Source organism: Capra hircus, chromosome 3, assembly GCF_001704415.2.
Source record: "Capra hircus breed San Clemente chromosome 3, ASM170441v1, whole genome shotgun sequence".
In the NCBI taxonomy this organism is placed as follows: Eukaryota; Metazoa; Chordata; class Mammalia; order Artiodactyla; family Bovidae; genus Capra; species Capra hircus.
This window is the reverse complement of record NC_030810.1, coordinates 112,008,475-112,022,148: the sequence shown is the minus strand read 5'-3', so window position 1 is coordinate 112,022,148 and position 13,674 is coordinate 112,008,475. Positions and strand designations below refer to the sequence as shown.

The following is a 13,674-nucleotide window of genomic DNA, read 5'->3' as shown; positions in this document are numbered from 1 at the left end:
CCCCGTCCCGCCCGATAACGGCGCTCCGGCCGAAGGACCCAAAGGCGTGTGAGCCTGGCTCCTGCGCTCTGGCCGACCGCGCTCCGGGGTCCGGCTCTGACGGGAGGTGGTGGTGAGCAGGGGCCCTTTGGCAGAGCGGCTCCTGGCTCGGGGACTGCCGGCTGAGAGGCAGGGAGCGCGCCAGGGCGGGCTTGGCTCCGGCCGGGCAGCGGCTTCCCACGGGAACGGGCGCCGTGGCGCGAGGTCGGGGGGGGCGCGGGCCGGGCGCGGGGGGGCTGGACGGGCACGCAGGGCTTCCGCTCCCTCCCAGCGGAGCACCCTTGCCGGGACGGACTCGTGCAAGGAAGGCCGGTGTGCGCTGGCCAGCAGGAAGGCTGGTGGCACGCGTCCGGGCGGCGGCAGGCAGGTGCGGCCCGGCCAAGAACGCACGGCGGAGAAGGGTCGAGGGCACGCGGCAGCCCTGGCAGGCAAGGCGGGGACTCGGCCGCCTCTCTGTGCTGGGAGCGCAGGCGGGCCGGCGGGGCGAGCGCGAGCGGGGTGCGGTCCTGGCGGGAGAGCTGGCGGGGGCGGCCGTGGAAGCAAGGCTGCGAGGGCGAGTTGGCCGTTCCCTGGCAGAAGTCGGAGCGCCGGCGAAGCGAGGAGGGCTTGCCACCCGCGCGCGGCTGCGTGCTTCGGCGTGGTGGGCCGTGGGAGTGGAAGTGGAAGTTAGGCGACGATGGGCGACAGTGGGCGTGGTGAGGCGAGGTTGCAGGAAAATCAGCAGCTGCAGCTGCAGCAGCAGCTGGGGAGGAAAGATGAGCGAAGGACTGAAGGTTCCTGGTGTGGGGGTGCAGGTGCGGCGGGAGGGCGTGTGTGGAGAAAGGCAGTGGCGCGGGAGGACGGTGCGTTTGTCCGGCGGGCCAAAAGGCTGGCTTGTCAGGAGTGGGATTCGAACCCACGCCTCCAGGGGAGACTGCGACCTGAACGCAGCGCCTTAGACCGCTCGCCATCCTGACGGCGGGCCTGGCTAGGCGCGTGGCCGCTCGCCTGGCTGGGACCCGACGCGGCGCGAGCACCGGCGCCCTTGGCGGGCCGCGCGGGCGCCACGCCAGGCAGGCAGGCAGGCAGGCAGGCAGGCAGGCAGGCGGCCGTCCGGAGTGGGGGTCGACGGAGCCGGCGCGCGGCGGCCGGCCGAGGCGCCTGGCTCCGCGGCAGCTGGCGCCGCGGACCCACCGGGGCCCTCGGCGGGCCGGCCCCTCCTCGCCCGCGCCTCTCCTGGCCCGACGCCGGCCGGCGCGCGCCCACCGTGTCCTCGCAGCCCCGCTTGCCTTCTCGCGCCCCCTTCTCCCGGCGGAACGCCCGCGTTGGAGGCAAGAGGCGGCGCGCGCTGGGGAGGGTCCAGTGCCCCGGGGGTCCGGGTCCCTGTCGGGGTGGCGGGCTGCCGCTGTGACCGAGGCGGTTGGTTTGGTGCGCGGTTGGGTCGGGACCCGTGGTGGCCGGCGGCCCGTGCTGGGCAAGGGGAGGCGTGGGCAGGCAGCCCGAGAGCCCGAGGGCGGCCGGGCGGCAGGACGGTCGCCGCCGTCCTCGTTAGTATAGTGGTGAGTATCCCCGCCTGTCACGCGGGAGACCGGGGTTCGATTCCCCGACGGGGAGGCAACACACCCTTTTTGGTGGCCGCGGTCCCTCTCTGTCCTGCCGCCAGGCCCCCGAGGGCCCTTCGTCCCCTCCCGCCGTCTTTGGGCGAGGCGCCAGGGCCGCCAACGGCGGTGCCCGGCCTAGCTCCCGTCGACCCCCTCTGCCCGAGCAGCGCTCCAGCCCGAGCCCTTTGTCGTCGGCGGGCGCACGGTCGCCACGGCGGGGCGAGGGCCTCCTTGGCGACCCCACGGCCTGGCCCGGCCGCCCGCCCACGCACCGACCCCCAGTGGCTGCCTGAGTGGGCTCGTAGGCTCGCGACGGCCCCTCCGTGCTGTCCCCACAGCGTTGGGACGCGTGTAGGCCGGTGGGTCCTGGTCCCCCTATTGTCGTGGAAGTGGCCTCGCCCAGCGCCCGGTGGAGACGGGCTTTGGCCAGCTGCGTGTCTTGCATTGCCCCTCGGTGATGATGGCGTTCGCGGGCCGCGGCGGGGAACGAAAGACCGGAGGGCCGCAAGCCCGCCGTAGCCCTTCCCGGTGGCGTTCGTTCCTGTGTATCCCGGCAGCCGCGTGGCGCTGGCGCGAATGGGGAGCCGCGCGGCTGCTGGTGGCGGCGGCGGCGGCGCAGAGCCCTGAATGACGTTGCGTTCTGGCAGGGGATGCGCAGTGGCGGCGAAAGTGTCCTGGGCTGAGCCTGGTGCCGGCTTCTCCCCCGTCTTTGTAGCGGTCGTGGTTAGTATTGAGCATATCTACCTTCTAAGCAGTTGACTCGAGTTCGATCCCTGACAACGCAGCGGGCAGACATTTTGCTGGAGTTCCTCCCGTCATGGGACATTCGGGGGGAGAGAGAGCTGGGAGCAGGGTGCCCGCTGCTTTTGGGGTGCGTGCGAGAAGCCACCGGCGCGCGCAGTGTTTTGAGAGTGCTGAAAGCAAGACGGCACGCCAGAGCAGACGGACTGCAGGATGGTCGGGCGGCTGGATTTGCAAAGGCCGGATGTGGGCAGCAAGGTGGCAAGGGGGCGTGTAGCATGGAGGCGCTGGGTTCAGCAGGAGGAGGCGAGGGCCGAACCCCCACGCTCCCTGGTGGTCTGTGGTTAGGATTCGGCGGTATCTTTGCCTCGTTTTGGGAGTCGATTCCCCAGGCAGGGAATGGTTTATTTTTCCTCTCCTTAAACCACTCATCTCCCCGGCACGACCCTAGCGCCCTTGTAGCCCAGGGTTGCTCCGAGATCAGAAAGTAGGGCGACTAGTGTATTCTGCGTTAACTTTTTTACTTAAATTATTACAATCACCTGGGTGAGACATACTTGCAATTTCAAATCTAGGAAACAGGTGTCTTAGCGGAGCAATGTAGTGTTTGTGAAAAGATCTCTGCATAAAATCTGCAGTAATGAGCTTGCCTCCTCGGTTTCTATTTTGTAATCCGTTGGTGTTTTTGGCTCTTTAGTGAGAGGTTGTAGGTTCACTCCTGCTCATGGATGTTTATCAAGTGAATATTTAGAGGCAACATCGCTTTCTAACATTCGGTAAGCTTCATTTGTAGGATAATATATTTCTGCTTCTGTATACACTAGTAGATGCTCCGCACTGGAAGTTTAGTTTTCACACCTCACCCAAACTGATCCATTTATCCACTTTCCCCTCCCCACAAGGCCTGTACAATTTTGAGTCAGGAGAAGGCAATGGCAACCCACTCCAGTACTCTTGCCTGGAAAATCCCATGGATGGAGGAGCCTGGAAGGCTGCAGTCCATGGGGTCGCAGAGGTTGGACACGACTGAACGACTTCACTTTCACTTTTCACTTTCCTGCACTGGAGAAGGAAATGGCAATCCACTCCAGTGTTCTTGCCTGGAGAATCCCAGGGACAGGGGAGCCTGGTGGGCTGCCATCTATGGGGTCGAACAGAGTTGGGCACGACTGAAGTGACTTAGCAGCAGCAGCAGCAACTGACGTCGCAGTCTTCCTTTTTCTCCACCTTACTTTTAGACATCATTCTAATCCAGAATGCTATGAATCAATTTTCTAGTAAGAGACATTTCTTAGTTTTCCACATCCTAATCAGACTGGAGTTATCTGCAGTGAAACAAACATTCCTGTCCTTTTTTTTCCCAGAAGGAAATCCTTTGAGAGTGGCTTTCCTACAGAATCTCACAGCTAGTAGGCTGTTACAAGTGGGGGCTGCTATCACACAAAATCGCTGCAGCTCTCTACTACCATTTAGCCACAAAACACCCTTCTTTTGCCACCATGGTAACTTCACATACAGTGTTGGGAAGGTCTTGGTTTGATGTCCATTCCCATTCAAAAGGGGGAAATTGGAGGCACAGAGCAATCACTGGTTCACAGTACTTTTAACATCCAGCCTGACACATGCTGCCAGGTCTGTAAGGCACACTGCTGCTCACTGGGAATGATTCTCTGCCTCTCAGAATCATCCACTGAGTTATCCTTACTCTTCCATAAGAATAGCATTTGCCGCTGATCCTTTTTTTTCCCCCTAGCCTGCTTTCTGCTCATCAAAAATTGAAGATCCAAAGGCTTCTTTTAATTTTGTCTTTATCCCTTTCAGTTCAAGCTGATGTACTCCCTTTAAATACTTGAAGAGTTTCTTCTATGCCAATATATATTTCACTTATTGGACAAAAATCACACTCACAAATCTCTTTGAGATAAGCCCTTTTTTTAGTTTGGGCTCTTGGTGAGGCTAGTGGAGGCCAAGGCCCTTAATATTCTTTAAAAAGCCTCATTAAGGCAAAGTCTTTGAGGCATGCCCTTAAGACGGAGTGTGTTCTTTCTGTCTGAAAGAGTCTATGAGGCCTTGTTTCAGTTTTCCTTTTGTCTTAATAAAGAGTCCTGTAGGTGCAGCCTTCGTTTTCTCTTTCCCCTGGGACCATGTTTTTCTGACCGTGCCTGGGTTTGATCTTTGTGTGGAGTCTCTTTCTTTCTCTGAAAAATATTGCTGAGTGGAAACTGTCTCAAGTCAAAAATGGAGCATTTTGGTTCACCTCTGTTTTCTAATATTTTGTGACAGGCAGGGAATGTACCCTCTTAGGGTTTTCAGCTGGCGCACTATAAAATTACTCCAATAGAAGACTGCCAAGAGGAAGACAGTTTGTGAATGCATGTAGCGCACATCACACAGGAAGAAACCTCATGATGGTTAATTCAAAGGAGTGGTTACAACTTGGGCCAATATAATGTCTTAACAAAAGAAAATAAATTTGTAGAGAAATGACATGACAGGAAACTGTGGAAAGGTAAAGAAGGGACAGAATTAATTGAGTAAAAAAAGATGTTCAAACAAATATTTGTATAGGAATGTTCATAGCAGAACTATTCACAGCAGCCAAAAAGTGACAACAACCCAAATATCCATCAGTGGATGAATATATAAACAAAATGTGGTAAATACATATGATGGCATTTTATTCAGTCATAAAATAGAATGAAGTACTGATACATACTACAATATGAATGAACTCCCAAAAGAAGTGAAAGAAGCCAGACACAAAATGTCACATAATGTGTGGTTCCACTTATATGAAATATCTAAAATAGATAACTGCAAAGGAATAGAAAGTAAATTGATGGTTTCCAAGGACTGGAAGGAGAGTGTATTGGGGAATAATTGCTTAATGGATATGGGGTTTTATTTGGGGATGATAAAAATGTTTCAGACTAGATGGAGGTGGTGGTTACCTAACTTTCAGAATGCATTAAATGCCAGTGAATTGTTCACTTAAAAATGGTTGATTTTATGTTATGTGAATTTCACTTAAAAACAAACAAAATTCAGTGTGGTCTCTGAAGTCCAATTGTCAGTAGGTTTAACTGTAAATCAGTATATTGATATGTTTAGCCTACCATTAATATTACTCAGCCCTGATGTTTCTCTGCCAGAAGGGACTTTTTCTTTTTTAATTCATTCCTCTTATGTAAGCAGATGAAAGCATGTTTGCACTACATCCAGAAAGGGCAGAAGCAAAAATGCTCTGAAAAAGCAGTTATCCTAAACTATAGCCCAACCAAGGGAATTCTTTTTCTTCAGTGTGCTTAGTATAATGGTGTCACCATCTGTGATGGTTAATTTTATGTGTCAACTTGACTGGGCCATAGGATACCCAGATATTTGGTCAAACCTTAAGTCTTTCTGTGAGACTGTTTTTGCATGGGATTAACATTTAAATCAGAAGACTGAGTAAAGCAGACTTCTCTCCCTGTTGTGGATGGGCCTCATCCAATCTGTTGGATGACCAGATAGAACAAAAAGATTGCCATCCCTCTAGTAAGAAAGAACTCATCCTGCCTAACTGCTGTCAAACTGGGAATTGTGATTTTCCTGCCTTCAGATTTGGACTGGAACATCAGCTTTTCCCTGGCTAGAGCCTGTTGGCCTTGAACTAGCTCTCCTGGTTCTCAAGCCTTCAAACTCCAACTGGAACCAAACCATCAGCTCTCAGTGTCTTGCTTGCCAACTCATGCTGTGGATTCATAATCATATGAGTCAATTCTTTATAATCTCCTTCTGTCTCTCTAGATACAGATGTATAGATAGGTACGAGTCTCCAATACTTTGGTCACCTGATGTGAACAACTGACTTACTGGAAAAGATCCTGATGCTGGGAAGATTGAAGGCAAAAGGAGAAGAGGGCAGCAGAGGATGAGATGTTTGAATGGTATCACCAATTCAATGGACATGAACTTGGACAAACTCTTGGAGATGATGAGGGACAGGGAGACCTGGCATGCTGCAGTCCATGGGGTCGCAAAGAGTAGGATACAACTTCAGCGACTCAACAACAACAACAGATCTCCTCATGGTTCTGTTTCTAGGAGAACCTGACTAATGCGCCATCCATCCAGTCCAGCATCCAAGAAGCTTTACAGGCCCCCTTTTCTCTCTCCTCTGATTAACTTCTAGTAGGAATACTGAGTGTTCCTCAAGTTAAAGGGATCTTTCTAAAAATTGGAAACAGGATCCTGAATACAATTTTAAGAGGAAAATGTATATTTGTTAGCCCTGTACCTTCAAACTACATGACAACTACTTGAGCTACTGAGGTGAAAATACTCACCGAAGAACTTGGCAGTGTTCTCACTGGAGGGGAAGCCAAAGGGATAAAAGAGAAAGGACTTGATCCCTAATGGATATGGTGAGTACGAAAGGTTCTGAACTTATTTCCAAGGGTGCTGTAATTTACTTGGAGTAGAACCTGGGAAAATGTTCCTGGTTGGAAGAGTGGAGAAAGGTGACTCAGTTTGGGAAAGAAGGACCTTAGATCCAAGGGGTTGGGCGAGGAACTGACAGCCTGATACATGGGTGAGCCTGGAAAGTCACAGACTTCAGCATGCCCTAATATCTGCAGCTGTGTGAATGAGTACAGATGGAGGCCCACATACTTATACCTAAATGTTTTAAACTTATAAATTAAGCTAGTAAACTGTGAAATAAAATAAGATCTTTCTTCCTACTTTGACAAAAGTACTCTCCTAAGGATCTATGAGGCCAGTGTTGCATTTAGAATTATGGAACTCCTCATAGTTCTGTGCCTGAGCATGGTGATACAGGGAGGACTCTTTATCCACTCTAGTTCCTTTCTGCACTGAAAGGGTAAACATCACTTCCATGTCCAAGCTCTTCTCAAACCCCTGCAAACAGCCTTCCTTTGGCCATCTGTGCATCTCTGCCTGCACACACTGGAGGCCTAGTCCACCTCAGCAGTCCTGATGGGAAAAGAGGCCTAATCAGAACTCAGGCATTTGTGCAGGTTGTTCCCAGGCCTCGGGGAGGGTGTAACTGGAAGAGAGCATGTCCCATTGACCCTCTGCATTGGGGAAGGGTAAATTTGGCAAACTCAGACTTAAATTGAAAGTAGGAAAAACCACTAGACCATTCAGGTATGACCTAAGTCAAATCTGTTATGATTGCTTATACAGTGGAAGTGACAAATAGATTCAAGGGATTAGATCTGATAGACAGAGTGCCTGACGAACTATGGACAGAAGTTCCTGACATGGTACAGGGGGCAGTGATCAAGACCATCCCCAAGAAAAATAAATGCAAAAAGGCAAAATGGTTGTCTGAGGAGGCCTTACAAATAGCTGAGAAAAGAAGAGAAGCTAAAGGCAAAGAAGAAAAGGAAAAATATACCCATTTGAATGCAGAGTTCCATAGAAGAGCAAGGAGAAATAAGAAAGCCTTCCTCAGTGATCAATGCAAAGAAATAGAGGAAAACAATAGAATGGGGAAGACTAGAGATCTCTTCAAGAAAATTAGAGATACCAAGGGAACATTTCATGCAAAGATGGGCTTGATAAAGGACAGAAATGGTATGGACCTAACAGAAGCAGAAGATATTAAGAAGAGGTAGCAAGAATACACAGAAGAACTGTACAAAAAAGATCTTCAGGACCCAGATAACCACGATGGTGTGATCACTCACCTAGAGCCAGACATCCTGGAATGTGAAGTCAAGTGGGCCTTAGGAAACATCACTACGAACAAAACTAGTGGAAGAGATGGAATTCCACTTGAGCTATTTGAAATTCTAAAAGACATGCCTTGAAAGTGCTACACTCAATATGCCAGCAAATTTGGAAAACTCAGCAGTGGCCACAGGACTGGAAACGGCCAAATTTCATTCCAGTCCCCAAGAAAGGCAATGCCAAAGAATGTTCAAACTACCGCACAATTGCACTCATCTCACATGCTAGCAAAGTAGTGCTCAACATTCTTCAAGCCAGGCTTCAACAGTACTTGAACCGTAAACTTCCAGATGTTCAAGCTGGATTTAGAAAAGGCAGAGGAACCAGAGATCAAACATCTGCTGGATCATTGAAAAAGCAGGAGAGTTCCAGAAAAACATCTACTTTTGTTTTACTGACTATGCCAAAGCCTTTGACTGTGTGGATCACAACAAACTGTGGAAAGTTTTTCAAGAGATGGGAATACCAGTCCCCCTGACCTGCCTCCTGAGAAATCTGTATGCAGGTCAGGAAGCAACAGTTAGAACTGGACATGGAACAACAGACTGGTTCCAAATCGGGAAAGGAGTATGTCAAGGCTGTATATTGTCACCCTGCTTCTTTAAGTTATATGCAGAACACACCATGTGAAATGCTGGGCTGGTTGAAGCACAAGCTGGAATCAAGATTGCCAGGAGAAATATCAATAACCTCAGATATACAGATGACAGCACCATTATAGCAGAAAGCAAAGAGGAACTAAAGAGTTTCTTTAGGAAAGTGAAAGAGGAGAGAGAAAAAGTTGACTTAAAACTCAATATTCAGAAAACTAAGATCATGGCATCTGGTCCCATCACTTCATGGGAAATAAATGGGGAAACAATGGAAACAGTGACAGACTTTTTTTGGGGGGCTCCAAAATCACTGCAGATGGTGACTGCAGCCATAAAATTAAAAGACGCTCACTCCTTGGAAGAAAAGCTGTGACCGAACTAGACAGCATAGTAAAAAGCAGAGACATTACTTTACCAACAAAGGTCCGTCTAGTCAAAACTATGGTTTTTCCAGTAGCCATGTATGGATGTGAGAGTTAGAGTATAAAGAAAGTTGAGCACCAAAGAATTGATGCTTTTGAACTGTGCTGTAGATTCTTGAGAGTCCCTTGGACTGCCAAGAGATCCAACCCGTCAATCCTAAAGAAAATCAGTCTTGAATATTCATTAGAAGGATTGATGCTAAAGTTGAAACTCCAGTACTTTGGCCCCCTTACATGAAGAACTGACTCATTGGAAAAAACCCTGATGCTGGGAAAGACTGAAGGCAGGAAGAGAAGGGGATGACAGAGGATAAGACGGTTGGATGGCATTACCAACTTGATGGACGTGAATTTGAGTAAGCTCTGGGAATTGGTGATGGACAGGGAAGCCTGGCGTACTGCAGTCCATGGGGTCACAAAGAGTTGAACATGACTGAGCAACTGAACCGAACCGACTGAAATTTGGAGAAGACCAGGAATATCATCCTTGTAGGGGGAGAGTATGGAAAAAAGGACATGTTTTCCTCAGTCAAACATGGGGAAACTACAGAAGCAAGAGAGACATACAGATTTTAGGAATGTAAGGGAGGAAGAAAGGGAGGGAAGGAAAGAAGAAATAAAGAGAGAGAGAGAAACCTCTGTGGTCAGAATGTCAGTGATAAAAGTGTTGTAAGAAAAATTATCCTTTTCTTGTTTGGTTTGACTGATCACAATCTTTCTTCCAGCTTTTCTGCCACTAAAGTTCCCTTCCATCCTTTGACCCACATGGTGGTCACTGCAGTACCACCACACATACCACTTCAAAGCATTCTTCAGACATCCTTGAAAGTTTTCTAATATGTGTCTGAATCATTTGTAAGATCTTTTCCCACAAAGTGCTGCCTTCAGCCTCTTGACCAAGATCTCTGATAGTCTAGTGGCTAGGACCTGGGGCTTTCACCATCACAGCCTGGGTTCAATTCCCCTTTAGTGGAAGCTGGATTTCCTTTCTGGCCACCAATATTTTATTGCTGTTGAGGCTTCCACCACCCCTTTAATAGACAAGGCTTGCTTGCACACAATCTTTGGGGTCTGCAAGTGACCACATGGCTCTTGATTTTTGCTTGCCAATGCTGAACTCCAGGATTTTCAGATTATCGAGTGGCATGTGAAATCTTCAAGCCTCTCAAACTTCTTTCAGGTGATTCTGAAGTCAACTTTGACAATTGTGAACGACGTCTCTTGTGAGCTAAGGACTGCTGTCATGCAACTTGCCATTTTAATAGACCATCTTTGATCTTTTTATTATAATTCCTGTCTTACAGGTTAAGTTAACTGGCCAATTACCATATAGAAATGTGTTCTTTTTACAAAAGACCCAATGGGTACTGTGTGGTTTTCTAGTCCTAAAATACATACAGAAGCGTAATAGATGGCTTCAACTTCCTAGTGAGGCAATTTGGAACACCCAGCTGCTGCCACCAGTGGATCTGGTAGAATGACCTGGGATCGCTACATCTCTGATTGGAACTGCTCTTAGGATTTTAATGAACTAGAGGGAAAATTACATTTGTTACTAAAATGGTGCCTATGTCAATCAAACCTTAACACAGTTGTAAGTCATTTGAAATAACTCACTTGTTTTATGTAGAAATTACTTATATTGTGCACTGAGGGTGGGGGACAAGAAGCCACAGAAATTAGTAATTCCCAGTGGGGTGAGGCCCATGTAAAGGGAGTCTGTATCTGCAGAGAGGGATTTTTCACTCTTCACTGTCGCCTTGTCCCCTTCAGAAGTATACACCCCAGGACAGGATGACTTGGGGTGTGGGCAAGCAAGCCTCCTAAAGACTCAGCTGCGGAAGCTGCAGCAGCCATGGCAACAGTGGAATGCGAGTGGTCAGAAAGAACACTAACTTCCCTGACAGGCCCAGTCAGTGAAAATGCTGAATCCTAACCACAGAGAACCAGCAAAGGATACTAGGACCGACAGCACCTTCTAGAAAACAATCTTGGGAATCACTCGAACAAATATTAGGAACTTTTAGGGATCCTGAAAAATGTTCCTGAAATTTTAAATAATTCTATCTTTGAGTGGGCGTTTTATAACTGGAGTCCAATGGAACAGTGAAGCCTGCTCAATGAGCTGATATCAGCAACATTCTTATCACCTGCCTTGTCACCCATCTGTATATGTTAATAGCATTTACTTTGCTTGATGAACACAGAATTCTGGATGGACCCGCTATGCAGTGGGAGTTCGAAGACCTAAGATGAGTAACATAAGATAGGCACGTTGCATCTATGACTGAATAAGCTGACCTGCTTGGCCCAGAGGCCACACTTGCCCTTCAAAGCAGAACTTGCTTCAAATGCAAAAAGGCAGCAACATAGTAAGAAAAACAAATGACCAGTGAATCTTATCATATCTTTTCTGATATCACTTAGCTCAAAGCTCAACATTCAGAAAACTAAGATCATGGCATCCGGTCCCATCACTTCATGGCAAATAGATGGGAAAACAGTGGAAACAGTGGCTGACTTTATTTTGGGGGGCTCGAAAATCACTGCAGACGGTGATTGCAGCCATGAAATTAAAAGACACTTACTTCTTGGAAGGAAAGTTATGACCAACCTAGACAGCATATTAAAAAGCAAAGACATTACTTTGTCAACAAAAGTTGATGGTAGTCATGTATGGATGTGAGAGTTGGACTATAAAGAAAGCGGAGCGCAGAAGAACTGTGGTGTTGGAGAAGACTCTTGAGAGTCCCTTGGACTGGAAGGAGATCCAACCAGTCCGCCCTAAAGGGAATCAGTCCTGGGTGTTCATTGAAAGGACTGATGTTGAAGCTGAAACTCCAATACTTTGGCCACCTGATGCGGAGAGCTGACTCATTTGAAAAGACCCTGATGCTGGGAAAGATTGAGGGCAGGAGGAGAAGGGGATGACAGAGGATGAGATGGCTGGATGGCATCACCAACTCAACGGACATGGGTCTGGGTGGACTCTGGGCATTGGTGATGGACAGGGAGGCCTGGCATGCTGCACTTCATGGGGTTGCAAAGAGTCGGACACGACTGAGCGACTGAACTGACTGAACTATGCTGAAAACAATGACAGAAAAAAAAAAAAAAAGAACTCATAGTTCCTTTTCCTTTCAGTCCTACTTATCAGCAAGCCAAAGAAAATGTTGGTAGTTTGTATCAGGACTTCTCAGGTGCCACTAGTGGCAAAGAACCGACCTGCCAATACAGGAGACTTAAGAGGCATGGATTCAATCCCTGGGTCAGGAAGATCCCATGGAAAAGGAAATGGCAACCCACTCTAGTATTCCTGCCTGGTGAATCCCATGGACAGAGGAGCCTGAGGGGGCTATAGTCATAGGGTCGCAGAGAGTAAGACATGACTGAAGTGACTGAGCATACACATGTGTGTGTATCAAGAAAGAAAACAAATACAGCTGAGTTCGTTTTGTGCAGCATTTCCACTATTCCAGTAGAGACAAAAGTTTATGTGCCCATAGAAGCTATCAAATATGGAGTGGGGGGTCTCAGTGATCAGCATATGAATGATGCTGAATTCCTATGCATATGGATTTTATATTTGTATTGTCAAATAAAAACAAATCCAGACTTAGATAAGCAAAGACTTTTCAAAGAGAAAAGGGAGAATGTTCCAATCTCAGAAATCTACAAGCATCTCAAAATTGAATAGAAAAAAAGAGTGTTGCTTTCAGAGGGAGGAGTAAGCAGAGCTTAGCAGAAACTTTTAAGGGGAAGTTGAGGAATCAAGGGACTATAAATAGATGGCAGGGTCAGAGCAGTTTCCCAGGAAATGTGTCTCCCTGTCTACCCTGATTCTCAGGTTAAGTTGGTGAAGGAACATACTCTGTATGCTCATCAGGGGCAGTCCAAAGTTTAAGGGCCTGTTGGGAGTAGAGAAACCTGATTAAAGTTAGGTCAAGATAAAGAGGATAAGGAATGGACGACAGTGAGAACTTGGTCAGTATATAAAACTGGCATTGCATGATATAAAATTAATAAATAAAATTCATGCTCTTTAAATTCATAATTTTTCTTCACATAGATGTTAAATAGCAAGTAAAAAACACCATAACAAGTCATGAGAGAGACCACAGCCAAAAAGGAAAAGGTGTTACGCTTCACTACCTCAAACAGCATTTTTCACATTTTCATTTTGCTCTGGGCCCCATAATTTTGTACCTGATCCTGGTATAAGAGGTTAAGTTGGGTTTCCTGGTATATACTTGTGCGTTAGTTATTAAGACTTCTTTCTCAAACTTCCCAGCTAGAGTTTGTCTTGCTTTTGTTATCCATTTCTCTTCTTTATTACTACTAAGCTCCTGATACTGTGCCATCAACATTTCCAGTGTTCTGGGCCTTGGCCAAGCAGCCAAAGAACTGTGGAACACCTCTGCTGTACCTCCCTTCAGGTGGTCGGCTGGCCCCTATGCCCATTGATTGCTTTTCTTCCCTTTCCCAGCCTGGCAGAAGTCGACTGTTTCTTCCCAATCTGTTCTTTGCAGGCAGGAGCTGAGTAGGGCATGCCTCTCGCCG

The 13,674-nt window shown here is 48.2% G+C and overlaps 2 non-coding genes across 2 annotated transcripts; one reads left to right on the top strand and one right to left on the bottom strand.

The window, feature by feature from the left end:
- Positions 914 to 995, bottom strand: TRNAL-CAG. Its single transcript has one exon. It is a non-coding gene; the product is annotated as a tRNA-Leu (tRNA).
- TRNAD-GUC lies at positions 1,561 to 1,632 on the top strand. The gene has a single exon. It is a non-coding gene; the product is annotated as a tRNA-Asp (tRNA).